Source organism: Macaca nemestrina, chromosome 8 (genome assembly GCF_043159975.1).
Source record: "Macaca nemestrina isolate mMacNem1 chromosome 8, mMacNem.hap1, whole genome shotgun sequence".
NCBI classification, from domain to species: domain Eukaryota; kingdom Metazoa; phylum Chordata; class Mammalia; order Primates; family Cercopithecidae; genus Macaca; species Macaca nemestrina.
Genome location: NC_092132.1, coordinates 8,818,247 through 8,835,803, shown reverse-complemented (window position 1 = coordinate 8,835,803; position 17,557 = coordinate 8,818,247). Strand labels below are relative to the sequence as shown.

The 17,557-nt window shown below is 35.7% G+C and overlaps 2 long non-coding RNA genes across 2 annotated transcripts in view; both read left to right on the top strand.

Moving 5' to 3' along the window:
- Positions 1–5,711: 5,711 nt before the first annotated feature.
- LOC139355638 (uncharacterized) lies at positions 5,712–11,204 on the top strand. Its single transcript, XR_011606444.1, has 3 exons — positions 5,712–5,836; positions 5,966–6,024; positions 11,117–11,204. It is a non-coding gene; the product is annotated as an uncharacterized lncRNA (long non-coding RNA).
- A 25-nt stretch (positions 11,205–11,229) lies between these two features.
- The window catches only part of LOC139355637 (uncharacterized), a 6,952-nt gene continuing 624 nt past the window's right edge, over positions 11,230–17,557 (top strand). Inside the window, exons 1-2 of the long non-coding RNA XR_011606443.1 lie at positions 11,230–11,383; positions 15,247–15,581. This is a non-coding gene — a long non-coding RNA (uncharacterized lncRNA). The remainder of the gene's footprint in view (positions 11,384–15,246; positions 15,582–17,557) is intronic.

The following is a 17,557-nucleotide window of genomic DNA, read 5'->3' as shown; positions in this document are numbered from 1 at the left end:
ACAACATTTTGTGTATATGCCTCAGGGGTTACTACATTCATAGTCATTTTTCCCACCAAGAAAATAAAACTGTTTTGTTATCTATCTATCTATCTATCTATCTATCTATCTATCTATCTATCTATCTATCTTGTGATAAGAACACTTAACATAGATCTACTATCTTAAAATTTATAACATATAATACATTGTTGTTCACCATATGCATAATATTATACAGGAGGCCTCTAGAACTAAATTGTCTTGTATAATTTAACATTTACACCCATTGAATGGCTATTTGACTCTTCAGTGTTTGCATTTTGTCTTTTTTCTTGCTTTGTTTCGTTTGCTAGGACTATCAGTATAATATTAAATAAAAATAGTAAAAGATGATTTTTTTCATCTAGTTTATATTGTTACCTGGGAGAAGTTTAATATCTTTCATCACAGGTTATGTTATCTGTAGTTTTTTGTATAAATATCCCTATCTGGTTTAGGAAATTTCATTTTATTTCTAGTTTACTGAGGGCTTTTATAATGGATGGGTGTTAAATTTTGCCAATACTTTTTCTGCATCTTTTGAAAATGCCATCTTATTTCGCTCGTTTGTTCTGTTAAAAGAGCAAGTCACATTGATTGATTTTCAAGTCAAATAAACCTTGCATTCCTATGAAAAACCCTTGCTATAGTTTGAATGTTCATCCGCTTCAAATCCCATGTTGAAATGTTATCCCTAGTGTTGAAGGTGAAGCCTAATGGGAAATGTTTTGTTCATGAGGGCAGATTTTTCGTAAATAGATTACTTTCTCCCCTTGATGGTGGTATGTGAGTGAGTTGTCACTCTATTGGTTCCCAAGAAAGCTTGTTGTTAAAAATCACCCCAGCACCTTCCCTACTCCCCCTGCTTCCTTTTCTGCTACATGAGGTCTGCATACCCTGGGTCCCCTTTGCCTTCCACCATGGGAGCACGTAGCCTGGAGCCCTAACTAGATACTCAATCTTTCAGGTAGTGGAACTCTGAGCCAAACAAACCATTAAAAAAAAAAATTACACAGCCTCAGGTTTTTCTTTATAGTAACATAAAACAGACTAAGACACCCTATTGACCATGTAGAAGAAGTTAAATTTGTTGCTATGCTCAATGTGATAATGTTTGGTTAGGAATTTTTAGATATATGTTTATGACACATATTTGTTGATTTCTTTCTTGTAGTTAAAATTTTTTTTTCATACTACACAGATGTATCTTGTAGTTTCTTTTTTGATTTTGTTAACAGCATAATAATGGGCTCACTAGATGATTTGGGATATGTCTCTCTCCATCTGCTGCATCTCTATTTTCTGAAAATGATGCATAAGGATATATTACCTCTTTCCTAAATGTTTCATAGAATTATCCCGTGAAGGATTCCATATTCAAAATTTGAATTTATGAAAATGTTTTTAGTTACAAATTAATGCTACTAATCATAGAATTGTATATATTTTTCTATTTCTTCTTGGGTCTGTTTGGTAATTTATGTTTTATTTTCCTTTTTATGCCTGTAGTCCCTTTAGTGATTTCCTATTGATGCATCCTAGGATACTTGGAATATATTAACTGGGTAGATTCAGATGACATACATACATGAATGGCAAGTTAGAAACATAAGCATTTTGGAACAAATAGAAATACATATGTGGATTCTGAGCCAGAGGTTGGAAAATGATTAAAGTAGGTTAAACTCTAAAGGTTGGACAGATGAGAGAAAATATATTCTGAGACGGGTCCACATATTTTTAGGGAGCTTTATCATACTCACAGTCATAGGAGAGTGTATCAGCTATCTGTTGCCATGATAATGTTAGGTAACAAGCATCCAGGGAATCTCAGAAGTTCAAAAAACATTTTTTATGGCTCTGCATGTTGGCTGGAGTTCACTGATTCAGGTTGTGCTCTGCTGAGCTAAATGGAAAAAACTTGGTCTGGTCAGCGTTTCTCATTTGCTGCCTTGTACCAGGAAGCGTGGATGTGTTCTTACAGTTATTGTAGAAATAGTAGTGGCCTTATTTGGGTACATGTCTATTTAAATACCACTGGCAAAGTAAGTCGCATGCTCAAACTCATCATCAATGGATAGACAAATATGCTATGTTCCTTTTGTGGGAAAAGATGAAAAATTAGTATTAAAAGCTATATAAAGGAAGAATTAGGGACAGTAATGCCATGCACCACACAGAGTATGGTGTCACAGGAGGGAGGAATCACGATTTTGCTCTCACAAGTCCTTTGCTTCCAACATTGCATGAATGGGCTTGAAAACATCCCTATATTCTCAATGGATGTAAGAAAGAAGCTTTATCTATCAAGGAAATTTGCTACAAAAATGGTGATGTGGGTCACTGTAAAGAGGTGATTTGCTGTGGAGAGGTAGCTTGTAGGAACAAATTGAACCAAGGACAAAAGATGAAAGACATCCTGATTTCACAAAATGCTTAAGGGTAGTTACTCATTTTGCAACATCTACAGTACCAAAAAGAGCTAAGGTGGTCTATAAATAGTATTCCAAAGATTTATACCACATTGCCATCCTGTTGGATACTATTTTCCCACTTCCTGAGAATGTGATACTTACTGTATTGTGGGAGGGAAAACTATCTTACTAATAATGTAACATAAATTAAGAGGTATTAAATCAGTAAATGACGGGGTTGGAATTTGAACCCAGATTTTCTTGATACCATTGGTATTTTCATATCTTTGCATCATGATATTTTTGCTATTCATTTGTAAAGTGGAATATTTTGCTACATATACTATTTCCTGTGCAACCTAATGAAAAGCCTGACATTTCTTTGGGAAGTCTTACTTGACCCATCCAAATAGTACAGACAAGAAATCACTTCTTTGTGGTATAAAAGGGCATATGCTCCTCTTTTTGCATAAATGACTCGGGTATGTCATTATTTATACAACTACTACTTTCAATAGAGTTCAATTTCTTTGCAAACAGTGATGGCTGCAAATTTATTTTCATATGATGAAGACATAAAATGGTGACTTGAATATGGTAGAAATTAAAGGATAAATATATAAGTAAGTAGGTAGATAGATAAGTAGGCAGGTAGGTAGAGAAAGAGAGAAAGTGATTAAATGATTTATAATGGTCATTCCATTTATAATTAAAATATTTATTCCATTAGATTCAACTAGAATTGTTGCAAGTAGACAAGCTGTCCCCAGAAGTCATTGCATCTGACCTAAAATTTAAAAAAAAATTCTTTTTTAAAATAATATTTTAAAAATAATATTTAAATAATATTTTTTAAAATAATAATAAAATTCTTAGATGGCAGTCCTCACGAGATTGGAATCCAATTTCATAGTCATAGTCTTAGGAGGCTAAAATAACCTGTGGATGAAATTCTAGAGGCAAACTAGAAGGTATATAGTTTCCAAAGCAGGCTCAACCAAAATAAAAAGGATATATACACACACACAGACACACACACCTGTGGAATGTATTCTAACCAACAAATCTCTGATATAATTGACAGAATAACACTCTGAGGCAGGCATCATTCAAAGAAATGGTGTATAGTTGAAAAGAATAGATTGTTTTCTCATAGAACTGTAGTAATCCCAGTGACTGAGGTCATGGTTGCTACAAAGTAGAGATAGATTATTTTCCTGCAGTCCAGTGGAACAACCAAGAACTACTGTTCTGGGAGATGGTTGCTGCAGAAATGCAATCTGGGGAACCAGGCAGTAGGTGATGGTTATCTTCCTCAAGGGAATTAACAAAATTATCCTTTTCCCTTTGTGAGTGGCTCAATATTTGATTAATGATGCAGGAGTGCTGGTTAAGTGAGAGGGTGCTGAGTAAAGATAGGGAATTTGACAGCTGCTTTTCCCTATGATGAAGAATGGGGTTTTTTTGTTTGTTTGTTTGTTTCATATTACTTCCCAGTATGTGCTCATACATATATTTCTCGATTTGGTTATTATCTGTAAACCCCATGGGAGCCCCATACCTTTTGCCTGTACTCAGCATTACTCATAGCTGTTTCCTTGTTTAAGATCATGGAAATAGAAACTTAAATATGACAAAGCCGAATGCACTCTTAAGAGACCTGTGGTGCCAGCCTCATCAAATCACACCATTCCATTTATAGAGAAGAAAAATGAGGACTAGAGATTATAATGAACAGTCTCAGGTTGCACAGCAGGTGAGTAAAAAGAAAGGATAAGAACTCATTTTACTGTCTTTAGATATTTCTGCTAGCACTCTCTAAACTCCTACCTTTAGCCCACCTAAAATCCCACACACCTCTACCATTGTTGAGGAGAGCTGTACTGCCATTAATGTGATAACGCACGTTGAGCAGAACAGGTGGCCCATAATGAGCTCTCAATAAATGTGAAAAATAATGTTTTTAAAGCTATACATATTATTTATTAACATGTAAGCCATTTTCATCGCTTTTGAAGGTTTTTAATTTTTAGTTTCTTTGGCAGTGATGTGCTGATCAGTCTTTGACAACTTACTCTCTGTATAAGTTTGCTATGGATGCCACAACAAACTAGTGTAGACGTGATGTGTTAAACAACAGATGGTTATTTTCTCACATTTCTGAAGGTGAGAAGTCTAAGGACCAAGGTGCCATCAAGATTAATTTCTTTGAGGGCTTTCTCCTTAGATGGTAGAGGGCAGTCTTCTCAATGCATCTTCACATGGTCTCTCTTCTATATATCTGTGTCCCTCCCCTTCTTAAATGAACATAGATTACATTGAATTAGGGCTCACCCTAGTGACTTCATTTTAAATTAATTGCCTTTTGAAAGAGACTGCTTTCAAATACTGTAATATTCTGAGGCACTGAGGGTTAAGACTTCAATATATGAACTTTATGGGGACAAAAGTCAGCCTGTGTCACTCCTAAAAAATCAGAAAAGAAAGAAAAGAATAAGAAAGCTAAGATTCATGGCACTTATTGATTTCTATGGTGGCAAATACTACTTAAAGACAGTTTCAAGTCACCAACATGACATATCCAAACACAGCATCGGCAAGAGATGTGCACATTTGGCTTTTCTGAGCCAGTAAAAGCTTGTTCCAGCACCACTGTGTTCAATCATTTTGCCCTCTGACTGATATTTCACTGTTATAAAAGCATCCTTTTTTACCTGAATCCCATTTTCAAGTTCTGTATGAGCTTAGAAAGGCATCACTCAAAGGGGTCCCTGTGAAGGTTAGGCATCCTGGAAACTGTACGGAATTGAAAAGTGAAGCTAATATAGGGGGCCTCAGGCAATAGTTCCATAATCATAACGAATATGGTGGTTATTTTGAGGAATTTATGTTGAACCAAGAAGACAGAGTAAGCGGGGGAGAGAGTTCCTGGTCCGAATGGCCAGGTCATGTGTCAAATGTGAATATCTCCCTCATTTATGGAACATTCTCTCTTTTTCTGTTAGCTTTTATTTGCTTGTTTATTTATTTATTTGGTAGTTTCTATGCCACCATTCTCTGCTGCTTACTGTTTTTCCTCTTAAAATTCTGATTGGAACTTCATATAACTTTAAATGTTTCAATATAAATGCCTAATACTTAGGCAGGACCACAGTTCTTATATGCCGTGCTCTCCCCTTAGAATTTCATCCAATTCGTCACGTAGAATGTCATTCATGCTCCAATAGCTTTATCTGTAGTCCTAAGCTCTTTTCTATACTTAAAACAATGTCTATATTTAGATGTCTCATTGTTATTTCCAGCTACATACCTGATATGGTTTGACTGTGTCCCCACCAAAATCTCAACTTGAATTGTATCCGCCAGAATTCCCACGTGTTTTGGGAGGGACTCAGCTGGAGGTAATTCAATCATGGGGACAAGTGTTTCCCTTGTTATTCTCATGATAGTGAATAAGTCTCACGAGATTTAATGGGTTTATCAGGGGCTTCTGCTTTTGCTACTTCCTCATTTTCTGTTGCTGTCACCAGGAAAGAAGTGCCTTTTGCCTTCGGCCATGATTCTGAGGCCTCCCCAGCCATGTGAAACTGTAAGTCCAATTAAACCTCTTTTTCTTCCCAGTCTCAGGTGTGTCTTTATCAGCAGCATGAAAACAGACTAATACAATATTGCTAAAATTATGCACATGATTTGTATATAACTCCTCTGCAAGTACAATTTGTCTCAGAAAATGATTTCATAATATCCCTAATTACCCACTGAAGGTAGAACAATTTAAACTACCTCATTGGAAGAAAGAGAGAGAACAATAGTTTGAGAAAAATAAGCAGAACCTGAGTCATGTGTGATAATACCAAAAGTCTAAACTTTGTCCAGAAGAAGATAATATTTTCTGATGGGGTTTTCAGTGCATGCAGGTGAAATACATGTGACAACCATAACATAAGAAGAGAAGATAAAGGTGATACATGGTGATAAGTTTTCTCTCTGGAATAGTGAAGTAGTGATTATAAGTAAACTGTGAAAAATTAAATATATAATGTAAACACGAGAAAACCCACTGAAAATTTTATTCAAAGATATCATAGAAAATTAATAGATGGATTAAAACATAATAGTAATAATTATTTAAAGCATTTAAAAGAAGGCAGTAAAGGAGAAACGAATTAAAATCAGAGGGAATCAACAGAAACCAAATATTAAAATGACAGGCATGAATGCAAACATGTAATTTACATTAAATGTAAGCAAAACTTTTATTAAAATTTATACATTTTCAGGAAAAAAACTTAAAAACAAACAAACAAGATGTAAGACTAGAGGATATGCTGTCTAAAAGAAACCCACTTCATATATGATTGTATGTGCTGGTTAAAAGTGAAAGATCAAAAACAATATACTATGTAAACACTAGTCAAAAGAAACCTGGAAAGTTTAAATTAAGTCTATATTAAGTCTACATCAGACAATGTAGACTTCAGAGAAAGAAAAAAATTACTAGACGCAAAGATAAATGTTATATAATGTTTAAACAGTAAATTCACTGAGAACATATAACGATTCTAAATGTAAAGACACCTAAAAATAAAGCCTCAAAATATATAAAAATCAACTCATTTTACTGAAAGAAAAAAATGGAATTTCTAGTTAGAGATTTCAGCATATTTATCTCAATAATTAATAAAAAGATTCACACAGATGTAAAATCAGCAAGCATATAGAAAATGGAACAAAACCATCAACAAATTGAATTTAGGGAACATTTATAAGTCATCCCACTAAACAATAGCAAAATACATATTATTAAAAAATGCACATGAAATATTTACAAAAATAGACCATAATTCAAAGTCATAAAACAAAACTAATTAAAACAATAAATGTATGTATTCTCATCATAGCAAACTTTAATACAAATCAATAACAGCAAGTTAATTATAAAACCTCTAAAATATGGTTTGGCTCAGTGTCCCCAAATTATAATCCCCAATGTTGAGAGAGGGACTTGGTAGATTGGATCATTGGATCATGGTAAATTTCTCCATTGCTGTTCTCATGATAGTGAGTGAACTGGTTGTTTGACAGTGTGTAGTGCTTTCCTCTTATCTCCTTCTCTCTCTCCCCTGCTGCCATGTGAAGATGTGCTTGCTTCCTTTTTCCCCTTCTGCCAATATTGTAAGTTTCCTGAGGTCTCCCCAGCCATGCCTCCTGTACAGCCTGTGGAACTGTGAATCAATTAAACCTCTTTTGTCTATAAATTACCCCATCTCACATAATTCTTTATAGCAGTGTGAGGATGGACTAATACACTCTAGAAACATGGAAATTAAATAATACATTCTAAGTAATTTACAATTAAAAAATAAAATATTAATAACTTCATTAAAATAAAAAATATTTGCTCTGTGAAAAACACTGTTAAAAGAATGAAAATACAAGATACAGACTGAGAGAGAATATTTGCAAACCAAATATTCAACAATTGATTCATGTCCAAAGTTTGTAAAAAAAAAAAATGCTCAAAACTCAACAATAAAAAAACCACTCAATGAAAATAAAAATTACGAAATATGTAAACAAACATATCACCTAGGAAGATACAGAAATGACAAATAGGCACAGGAAAATATGCTAATCTTCAGTATACATTAGGGAAATGCAATGAAAAAATAAATAAAATACCACTGCATACCTATAAGAATCACAAACAAAAGTACAACTAAAATTTAAAAATCACAGTATCAATTGCTGGCAAAGATGTGAAGCAGCTAGGGCTCTTATTCAAACACTTCTAATAAAATTCAGACATTTTCAGGAAAAAAAAAACTAATATGCAAAGAAAAAGTACAAGAAGTACAAGATCAGAGGATATGTTGTCTGAAAGAAACCCACTTTGTACACTATTGTGTGTGCAGGTATGTCACTGGTAGGAATGTAAAATGGCAGAGTCACTTTGGAAAGCAGTTTGACAGTTTCTCATAAGTGTCAGCAAAGAGTTTTTGTATTATCAAAAATTTCACTTCTAGGTATTTACCTAAAATAAATAAAAGCTTATGTTTACACAAAATCTTCTACAAAATGTTATAGCAGCTCTATTCTGAAGTGCCCAAACTGTAAACAACCCAAATGTCTTTTAATGAGCGAATGAGTAAATAAATTATGGTAGGCCTATGCAATTGAATACTAAATAATGATAAAAAGGAACAAGCTATGGATATATAGATGAATCTCAAAGATATATTGCAAAGGGAAATAAATCAGACTCAGTGACTACATACATACGTTACATACTGTCATTACATTTAAATGACAGTGTTTTGCGGGGTTGGGGTTCAAAGGGGTATGGTGTGAGAGGATTTGCAGTACTAGATGCAGCATGATATAATTTCTTGGGATGATCGAATGGTTCTGTATCCTCATTGGAGTTGTGTTTACACAAATTTATAAATATTATATAATTCATGCAACTGGACCACAAAATGTCAATTATACCATGTGTAAATGTGGTAATGATAAATCCAATTTAAATGGGTGTAAAGGAAAACAGAAAATGGAGAGTTGGGGAGTTGAATTGTACAGGTGGAGGAGAGAGAGTGGATTTGTATACTTTCTGGGGATATGCATAAGACATACCCATAGAGATCTATAGCAATATATTAAATAAATAAATCTGCAGCTTTTGGGATGATCCTGATCTATCTATACAGATTCGTGAGTAATGGAATACAAGTGGTCAGAGTAAGAATGGTGTCTGCCTGGAAGAGTGTGTAGAGTTAGAAGAAAATGCTGTCAAACAGAAATACCAATATTTAAGAATTGTGCAGGGGTTGTGTACGTCAGAAACATACAATCAAGCAAGCAAGATCATAAGGCAGAACGCAGTATAAAAGGCAGTAGAATGTTTCAAGATGATAAGTCTGCATAAAATGCAGCAAGTTGAAGAATAATCTGCCCACTGATATTTGTGATTAGTCCTGAAATTTCAATATCATGACAATTCACAGAAATTTCTATCGAGGGGTAGAATGATGGTTTGATCATTCTATAAAGTCTCAGAGTGTCTCAAATCTAGCCAGTGTGCCAAAGCAGCATATTGGAATATTAGGGAGAATGGAAGAGCACAAAGCATGCATTTTTTGTATCCTCTCACATTTTTCTGTTATACTTTACCTTTCAGCCAATAAAGATACGATTTTGCAGTACTACAGAAACACATTTCAGTTAGCTTCCCAAAGAGGTTTTATGTTTAAGCCAAGATAGAGAAATTTCATAAATTTTTAAGTGGTACATAGAATCTTTACTTAGTGAAAATTCCTTGATTTACAAAATGTTCTTCCAGTAGAATGAAGTTAATATTTTACTGAACTTTTACTGTGTGACTGCCCCTTATTTATAGACATCATTCATTTACTCATCCAGTAATTTATTCAATAATCATTCAATAATCATGCACTGAGCTCCTAATAGGAGCTGAAGAAGCAATGAGGAATGAGAACATAATAGATTTTAAAGAAAGGTTATTTTGTTTTGCAGTCAAAATGGGCTATTTATGACCCATAAGGTAGTCAGTAGTAGCCTAGTCACTTCTGTACGTTCGACTCCTCAGGAAACCAATGCTGTCATTCTCATGCTTAAAGTGTAAGAAGAAATATTGTAGAAAAACATGGTATAGCAGAGGGAGAATTTGGTCTAAAAAAGTCGTAACAATGACCTCAGCTGATTCTACAGGAAGCTTTGAACCTGGATGTCCCTTAAGAACTGCTCTGTGTTGAGGCAAAGAAACCTGGCTTGGGTACCCCTGCATGACCCAGTCATTTAAGGTGGGTAGCAGCTTTGCCCCTAGAAGGTGCCATGACTTGGGCAAGGCAACTGTCTTTGGCTCCAGGCAATTTTTCAGGAGGTGTTTAACTAAGATTCAGTGTCTTTCAACGCTCTGAGCAGGTGAGATAAGGAGTATTTCAATTCTGAATCAAGAAGACAAGTGTTATAGTATCCACTCTTACCACCAGTGTTGTCTTCAGTGTTTCTGAGTGCCTGTACACATAGGTACTTAAATATTGGTAAGTACATAATATCTGCAACAAAATCTCACTGTTGAGAAAGAGAGAGAAAGAGAAACAGAGAAAGAGAGAGAGAAAGAAGTTGTGTGCAGAATGTTGTAGTGAATGTATGAGCAAATCACTATCTTATGTAATCCTCATGTATCCTTAAGGGATAGAGTTGTGACATTTAGTAAATTAAAATTCAAGACACCCAGTTAAAATTTGAATTTCAGATAAGCAATGAATGCTTTTTAGTGTAAATGTTTAATGCAGTATTTGGACTGTATGTGTATGTATGTACTTACTATGTATATATTATATATGTATAATACACAGACATATGTCATATTTTATGGATACTACTTATACTCAAACGTTATTCATTGTTTACCTGAATTTGAAATTTAATTTAGTATTCTATATTTTTCTGGCAAATCTGGGATAGATGACTGAGGTTCTCAATATTGAACAAAAGTTTTTAAAAAGTAGTGATACCAAAAGTTACCAATGGTGCAAGGAATTCAACTAGCCCTGTGTAACCATTGTGATTATTATTAGTCTGTGATCTTTAGTTTCATTTGCATATTTTTGTGTTTTCTGAATTTCAGCGAGCTAGAAGCCTTTTAATATTTTCCCCAGGTTCTGTCAATGGGGCGAACTGATGGGAAGATAGAAGGCAGAGAGAGGAGGTTGTTTCTCCCAGCTTCTGGTTGTGCCTTTGCCATCAGTAGCAACAGCTGGAGGCAGTTCCAGGCTCTTTGCAGCAACTTTGGCATCAGCCGCAGCATCACTGTTATTGATTTCAGCAGCAATAGCATCCCTGTGGGTTCCTGGGACTCTGCTCAGCAGGAGTGTTTTGGTACCAGCAGCAGGAACGGCAGCAGAAGTACCACTGGCAGATTGGCTGTAAGTGTGGGTTCATAGACTCCAGCAATAGATATTCAGGGATGGGACTTTGGGATTGGTTATTTGACCAGATTGGGGAGCCTAGAGTTACTTTGAAATGCAGTAAGCAACAAGAATGGAGGTAAAAGATGACGCTTGCTTTAAATTAGAAGAAAATGAGTCACTACCAAAGCTCTGTGACAGCCTCTGGCGGAGAAGGTGTTTATACAAGGCACGCCATTACTGATGTCTCCTGGGAAGGCACCAGGGAACAGCAAACAACAGCACTAGCAGTCACTTCTGCATTTCTCAGGTTCTAGCGCAGGTCTGTTTTTACAACAAGTTTGAGTTATATCCCAGGACTTGTTTCATCTCTCACACTTTATTCATCCTTGAACTGTATTTACTCCAACAGCAATCACTCCCAGGACAGCACCTGTCTCTGTGGTTCTAAAATCTGTGAGTGCTGGCTGCACAGGCCCACTCGATTACTTGGGCACCAGTTCTACTCCTCATATATTGGTACCTTTCAAATTTTCTCGAATCTCTTTGAAATCGTGTATCTCTGGAGTTGAGAAGTCTCAGATGAGAAATAATAACTGTACCTAACCTTAGGTCAGGAATTCTGAGTTTGCAAATGTTGACTACGCTATAAGCTGTTTTGAGTAGAATATGAGAACCTTGACATTCCCACTTATAGACAAATCATGAAAAACCAAATATAATTTCATTAATTCTCCATGAGTGTTCAGTGAAATAGAATAAGTAATAGTTGTGTAACTTAATTCTTGGGAAATAATATAGTCTTAATAAATATAATTTGAGTAATTTTTAAGTAAAAGTCCTGTCTTAGATGACCTGATGCTAAAAGACAATATTAACAACATCATCAGTGAGTATGAGAATTTAATAAGACAATAAATATAAAATGCTGTTGAAATTATTTAACTGTAATGATTATTAGTCTTTATTATTGATTTGTTCACATGACAACTTTTTTTAGATGATTTTGTCACTTTCTATTAAAGTAACATTAAGATGTATCCACTTAATTCTTTTAAATATATGATTTTTCCAGTTCCATTTCTCCATTAAGAAAGAGGAATAGAGAATCAGAGGGAATAAGGAAATCGTAAAGACATTTGAGGATTTCAGTCTTTTATTTATTGAGTACCTACTATGTGCCAGACACCCTGCTATATTCCAGGGATACAAAAATCTATACCATGGTGTAAATATCTTATTCCCCAACAATAATAGCAATAGGTACGACTAATGTTTAAAGAGCACTTGTTCTGTGCCAACCTGATTCTAAATGTTTCACATGATTTATATGATTTAATCCTCACATAATCACTCTACAATGTAGCTACCATGTTTTTTTCTGTACATAAAGACATGGAAACTTTTTGGATTTAAGTAAAAGTCTAAGACTATATGATATAGCAGAGTCAGAATCTAGCAGAATGAGGAGAGCAGTAATATGGCCAAATTATAAAGGCCAACATGCTATGGAGGTAGCACTAATGACCGTGTAGACCAATCTAATTTTCTATTCCAAGTGCTTTTCCTTCCTGACCAATCAGCAGCATTTGACAGTACTGTCTCATCCCTTGACAAAGTCTCTCCTGCAGGCTTCCAGGATAAGGAATTGTCCTAATTTACCTCCTGTGCCACTGGCTGTTCCTTCTAATTCCCCTCTGCTGCTTGGACCTCATCTCCCTGATCTGTTAATGCTGGAGTGCCCAAACACTCAGTTTTTGATCTCTTTCTCTCTTCAGATTCCTTCTTTCAATTTTATAGTTTGTATTCATAACTTAAAATGCCATTATTGTGGACTTGAATTCTTATCTCCATACCAGACTCTTATTCCAAAATGCGTGTTTATATAGCCTACTGAATATCTCCAGTTGTATATTAATCTGTCAACTCTTAGTATGTCCATAAACGAGTCCTGGATATTTTGGTTCCAGCCTGCCCTTCCTTCCTGCACTCTGCTTTTTTATCTACTATAAACTGTATCCTGCTGCATGCTCAGGATAAACCCTTGGAGCCTTCCTTGATTCCACTTGCTCTCATCACGTTTACCTAGTCTGTTAGCAAACTGGATTGAGTATATTTCAAAAATATTTACAATTTGACCAATCCTCTCATTGCAAACACCCTGATCTAAACCATCATCATCTCCCAAATAATCTGATTGGAGATTGCTCATGTTTGGAATATTAATTCAGCAGCAATCTGCCAGTTATTCCTGATGCGGCCCTGTATCCGCTTTGGACTGTACTCAACACTTCAGCCAGATTAATGAAGCCTGATCCTGTAAGCTCCTTCTTATAAATAGAAAACTACATACCTAAATACACAAATACTTTTTACTCAGTAAGAATCAAAATTCTATTGATAATGAAGGAGGCTATGTATGTGTGGAGACAGGGTGTATATCAAACATTTCTGTACCTTTCTCTCAATTGTACTATGAACTTAAAACTACTTTATGAATATAGTCTATCCAAGAAAAAAAAAAAAGGACACAAATCCTTGCAAAGGTCTATCATGCCTCTCATGATCTCTCACCACTCACTCTTTCCCTCACTCCAATTCAGCAGTGCTGCCTTCTTGCTCTTCTGCAAAGAAATTCACTGTGATTCCACACCTGGGTTTTAGGCATGGTTTCCCACTTCCTGGAAACTTTTTATTCCATATACTCTCATGGTTCAATCAATCCTAGGTCTTTGTTCAAATTATTATTTTAACTGTCATTCTTACTCACTTCTATATTTTAAACTGCAACCCAGACCCAACACTTCTCATTACCCTTCCTTATTTTATTTTTTATATATTTATTTTTTGTAAAGATGGGGTCCCACTATATTGCCCAGGCTGGCCTCAAACTCCTAGCCTCAAGCAATCCTCCTCTCTTGACCTCCTAAAGTACTGGGATTATAGGCGTAAACCACAATACTAGGCCCTGTTTTGTTTTTTCTGCATGCACTTTTTACCATCTAATATACTACATATGCTATTTATTATTGTTTTCATTTTCTCTTTTTCTTCAGAAAATTATAAACACGTTTACAGTTGTTATTTTTCTGTATTTTTTCATTGTCTCACTCTCAGTGACTGGAAAAATGTTAGGGAAATAGAACATATTAGATAAATATTTATTAATGTAGTCATAAAGAGATGGACAATTTATTAACGACAAGTACATCTTGTGGTTTGGGAAAATCAGGGTAAAATTTTACAGAAGAAATGTAGGGTAAAAAGTGAAAAGGCATTTCTCTCTCTCTCTCTCTCTCTCTGTTTTCTTTTTTTTTTTTTTTTGCGATACATTCTTGCTCTGTTGCCCAGACTGGAGTACAAGGGCGTGATCTCAGCTCACTGTAACCTTCGCCTCCCGAGTTCAAGTGATTCTCCTACCCCAACCTGCTGAGTAACTGGGATTACAGGTGCCCACCACCATACCCAGCTAAATTTTGCTGGTTTTTTTTTTTTTTTTTTTTTTTAGTGGAGACTCACCAGTTTGGCCAGGCTGGTCTCGAATTCCTGACCTCAGGTGATCTACCCTCCTCAGCCTCCCAAAGTTCTGGGATTACAGGTGTGAACCACCATGCCTGGCCTCACAAAAACTAGGGTAGGAGCAAAGGTATGAGCCCATGCATGGATTTGTGTACAGATGAAATACAGTTTTTCATCAGAAAAAATTAAAAAGAATGAAAATTAGCAAACAAAAGAGGACGCGTCAAATGTTGACTTTTAAAATGTACATTTCCTGCAAGTAATCACCCTCCAACACCTGACAGATCTGAAACTAAGAAATTTCCAAAATATTGCTTCTCCAATGGTGAACATACAATGTGTTTCATTCCACTTCTTTACAGGGTTAAGCAATTGACTATCAATCAATAATCTTTTATGAAAGAAGAGATGGTGCAGCATACGCATGCCCAGTATTAAGAGAGAGAAGACATTTATTGAGGCAAGCAGCTAGAGTGGACCTGCCCCCATCACCAGGCCAGCTTCCCACCTGCACCTGCAGCTCTTTCTTCTTTTGCAGGAGCCTTGCTCTGCTCATTAGACATGCAACAAAGAGCTGGCCTGTGGAGCACACATCCATATTCATAACTCAAGTCAGCTGGAAAGTTGTACATTTTTCTTTCTGGGAAATCATGGCAACAAAGACTGAAGACTCAGGCAGCACAAATGGGAATGATGGGTGAGTCCTTAATTCAACCTTCTCCCACCCTGACTGCAATCTCTGGTGGACTTTCTAGCAAGGAAATGGGACTGGATCACTGCCCTGCTTAAAAACCTTTCAAAGGCCTCATCTTCTATAAAGTATACATTTCTTTTATTTTATTATGTAAGGAACTGAGTTATCTTGCTCCTGTTTAATCCTGATTTTTTCTTTATATTTTCATAGGTGTATTTTTAACAAATGTGATATAATTTACATACAACAAATTGCACATGTATAAATTGTACATTTTCACCTATGTATATACTCACGAGAGCACCAGTACAACCAAAATAATAAATATTCCTCTATCACTCCTAAAATTGTACACCTGCCCCTTTGTTACTACTTCTCACCTGTCCATGTGAAGCCAAAGGTCAGCCTTCTTTTGCCGTGGATTAGTTTATATTCTCTATAGATTTATAAAGATAAAATAATACAGTGTGTAATGAGAAGGTATGGTCTGGTCTCTTTAACTCAGCATATTTCATTTGAGATTTTGTTGTTTGTATCAAGAGATCATTATTTTTTTTATATTACTGACCTATATTCCACTGTATGAGTATATGGCAGTTTAATTTAATGGCAGACATAGCAAATTTTATCTTATTAGGGGCTGGATATTTACACATTTATATAAATATCATGGAACTCTGTTTGGCATGTCATTAATTTATTTGTAAACAGTGTGATCTTTTTCAGCCATAATTCTAATATGCGGAAGATGGTAACAAAGGTATCTTTAGTCTAGGACTAATTATATCTCACTATGGAGCCAAGAATTCCTTGAATATTCCCTGCAATATCCCACAAGTTATGAGGATTTCTGGTGCGGCTTGTGAAAACAAACACTATTTCTGGCTGTGTGAGAGTTCCAAGCCTTTTTCTGACTCATTAATTTAGATGATACTCTCCCCAGACTCATGCTGTTTCCTCAGACCCATGCCCTAATCAATAGTCTGCTGAATCCCCAAGGGAGCCTCTCTGCAGTCTCTAGAAGATTTCTGTCTCTGCAGCTCTTTCCTCTCTCATGCGCTGTCCTGTGAACTCTAACTGCCTTGATCTTCTCTGAGTTTCAGGTCTGTCTCAGCTCTGGGAGTCTGTCGTGCTCTGCCTGAAATTCCCCTTCTCTGTGCTACACCCTTGAAACTACGTGTAGTAAACTGGGTCAATAATCTGCTCACCTTGTTTGTTCTTCATTTCCATGATCACTCTCCTTTTATTGCCTGATATACAGTGTCTCAAAAACTGCATTACATAAACTTTATTTGCTTTTTAATTGTTTTAGATGAGAAAGTATTATCTGTTCCTTGTTATTTTACGTTGTCAGGAAGTAAAGTCTCTTTTTTATTATTAAAAAATATTTTCACTAGGAATAAAATTCTGGTTTTGCAGTACACTGTGTCCCCAACACCCCCATACACACACAGTTTGCTTTTCCTCTTACACATTTTAAAGATGTTATTCCACTCTCCTCGGGTTTGTGTAATATCTGAAGAGAAGTCGGCTGTAATTCCATTATTTATTCTTTTGGATATAATGTGTCTTTTTGTTTCCCTGATTGATTTCAATTTTTTTTTTTTTGTCTTTTGTTTCCAGTAATGTAAATGTAACACTCTAAGTGTTATGCAGCAGGGGTCCTCAACCGCTGGGCTGTGGACCAGTATCAGTCTGGGCCACACAGTAGGAGGCACCTGCTGTCAGATCAGCAGCGGCAATAGATTCTCATAGGAGTGTGACCCTTCTGTGAACTGCACACTTGAGAGATCTGGGTTGCACGCTTCTTATGAGAATCTAACCAATACCTGGTGATCTGAGATGGAACCAATTCATCCTGAAACCATCCCCGCTTTCTCCCACCAAGTCTGTGGAAAAATTGCCTTCAACAAAACCAATCCCTGGTGCCAAAAATGTTGGGGACCTGTTATACATTATATTTCTCAATTTTTTTTTCA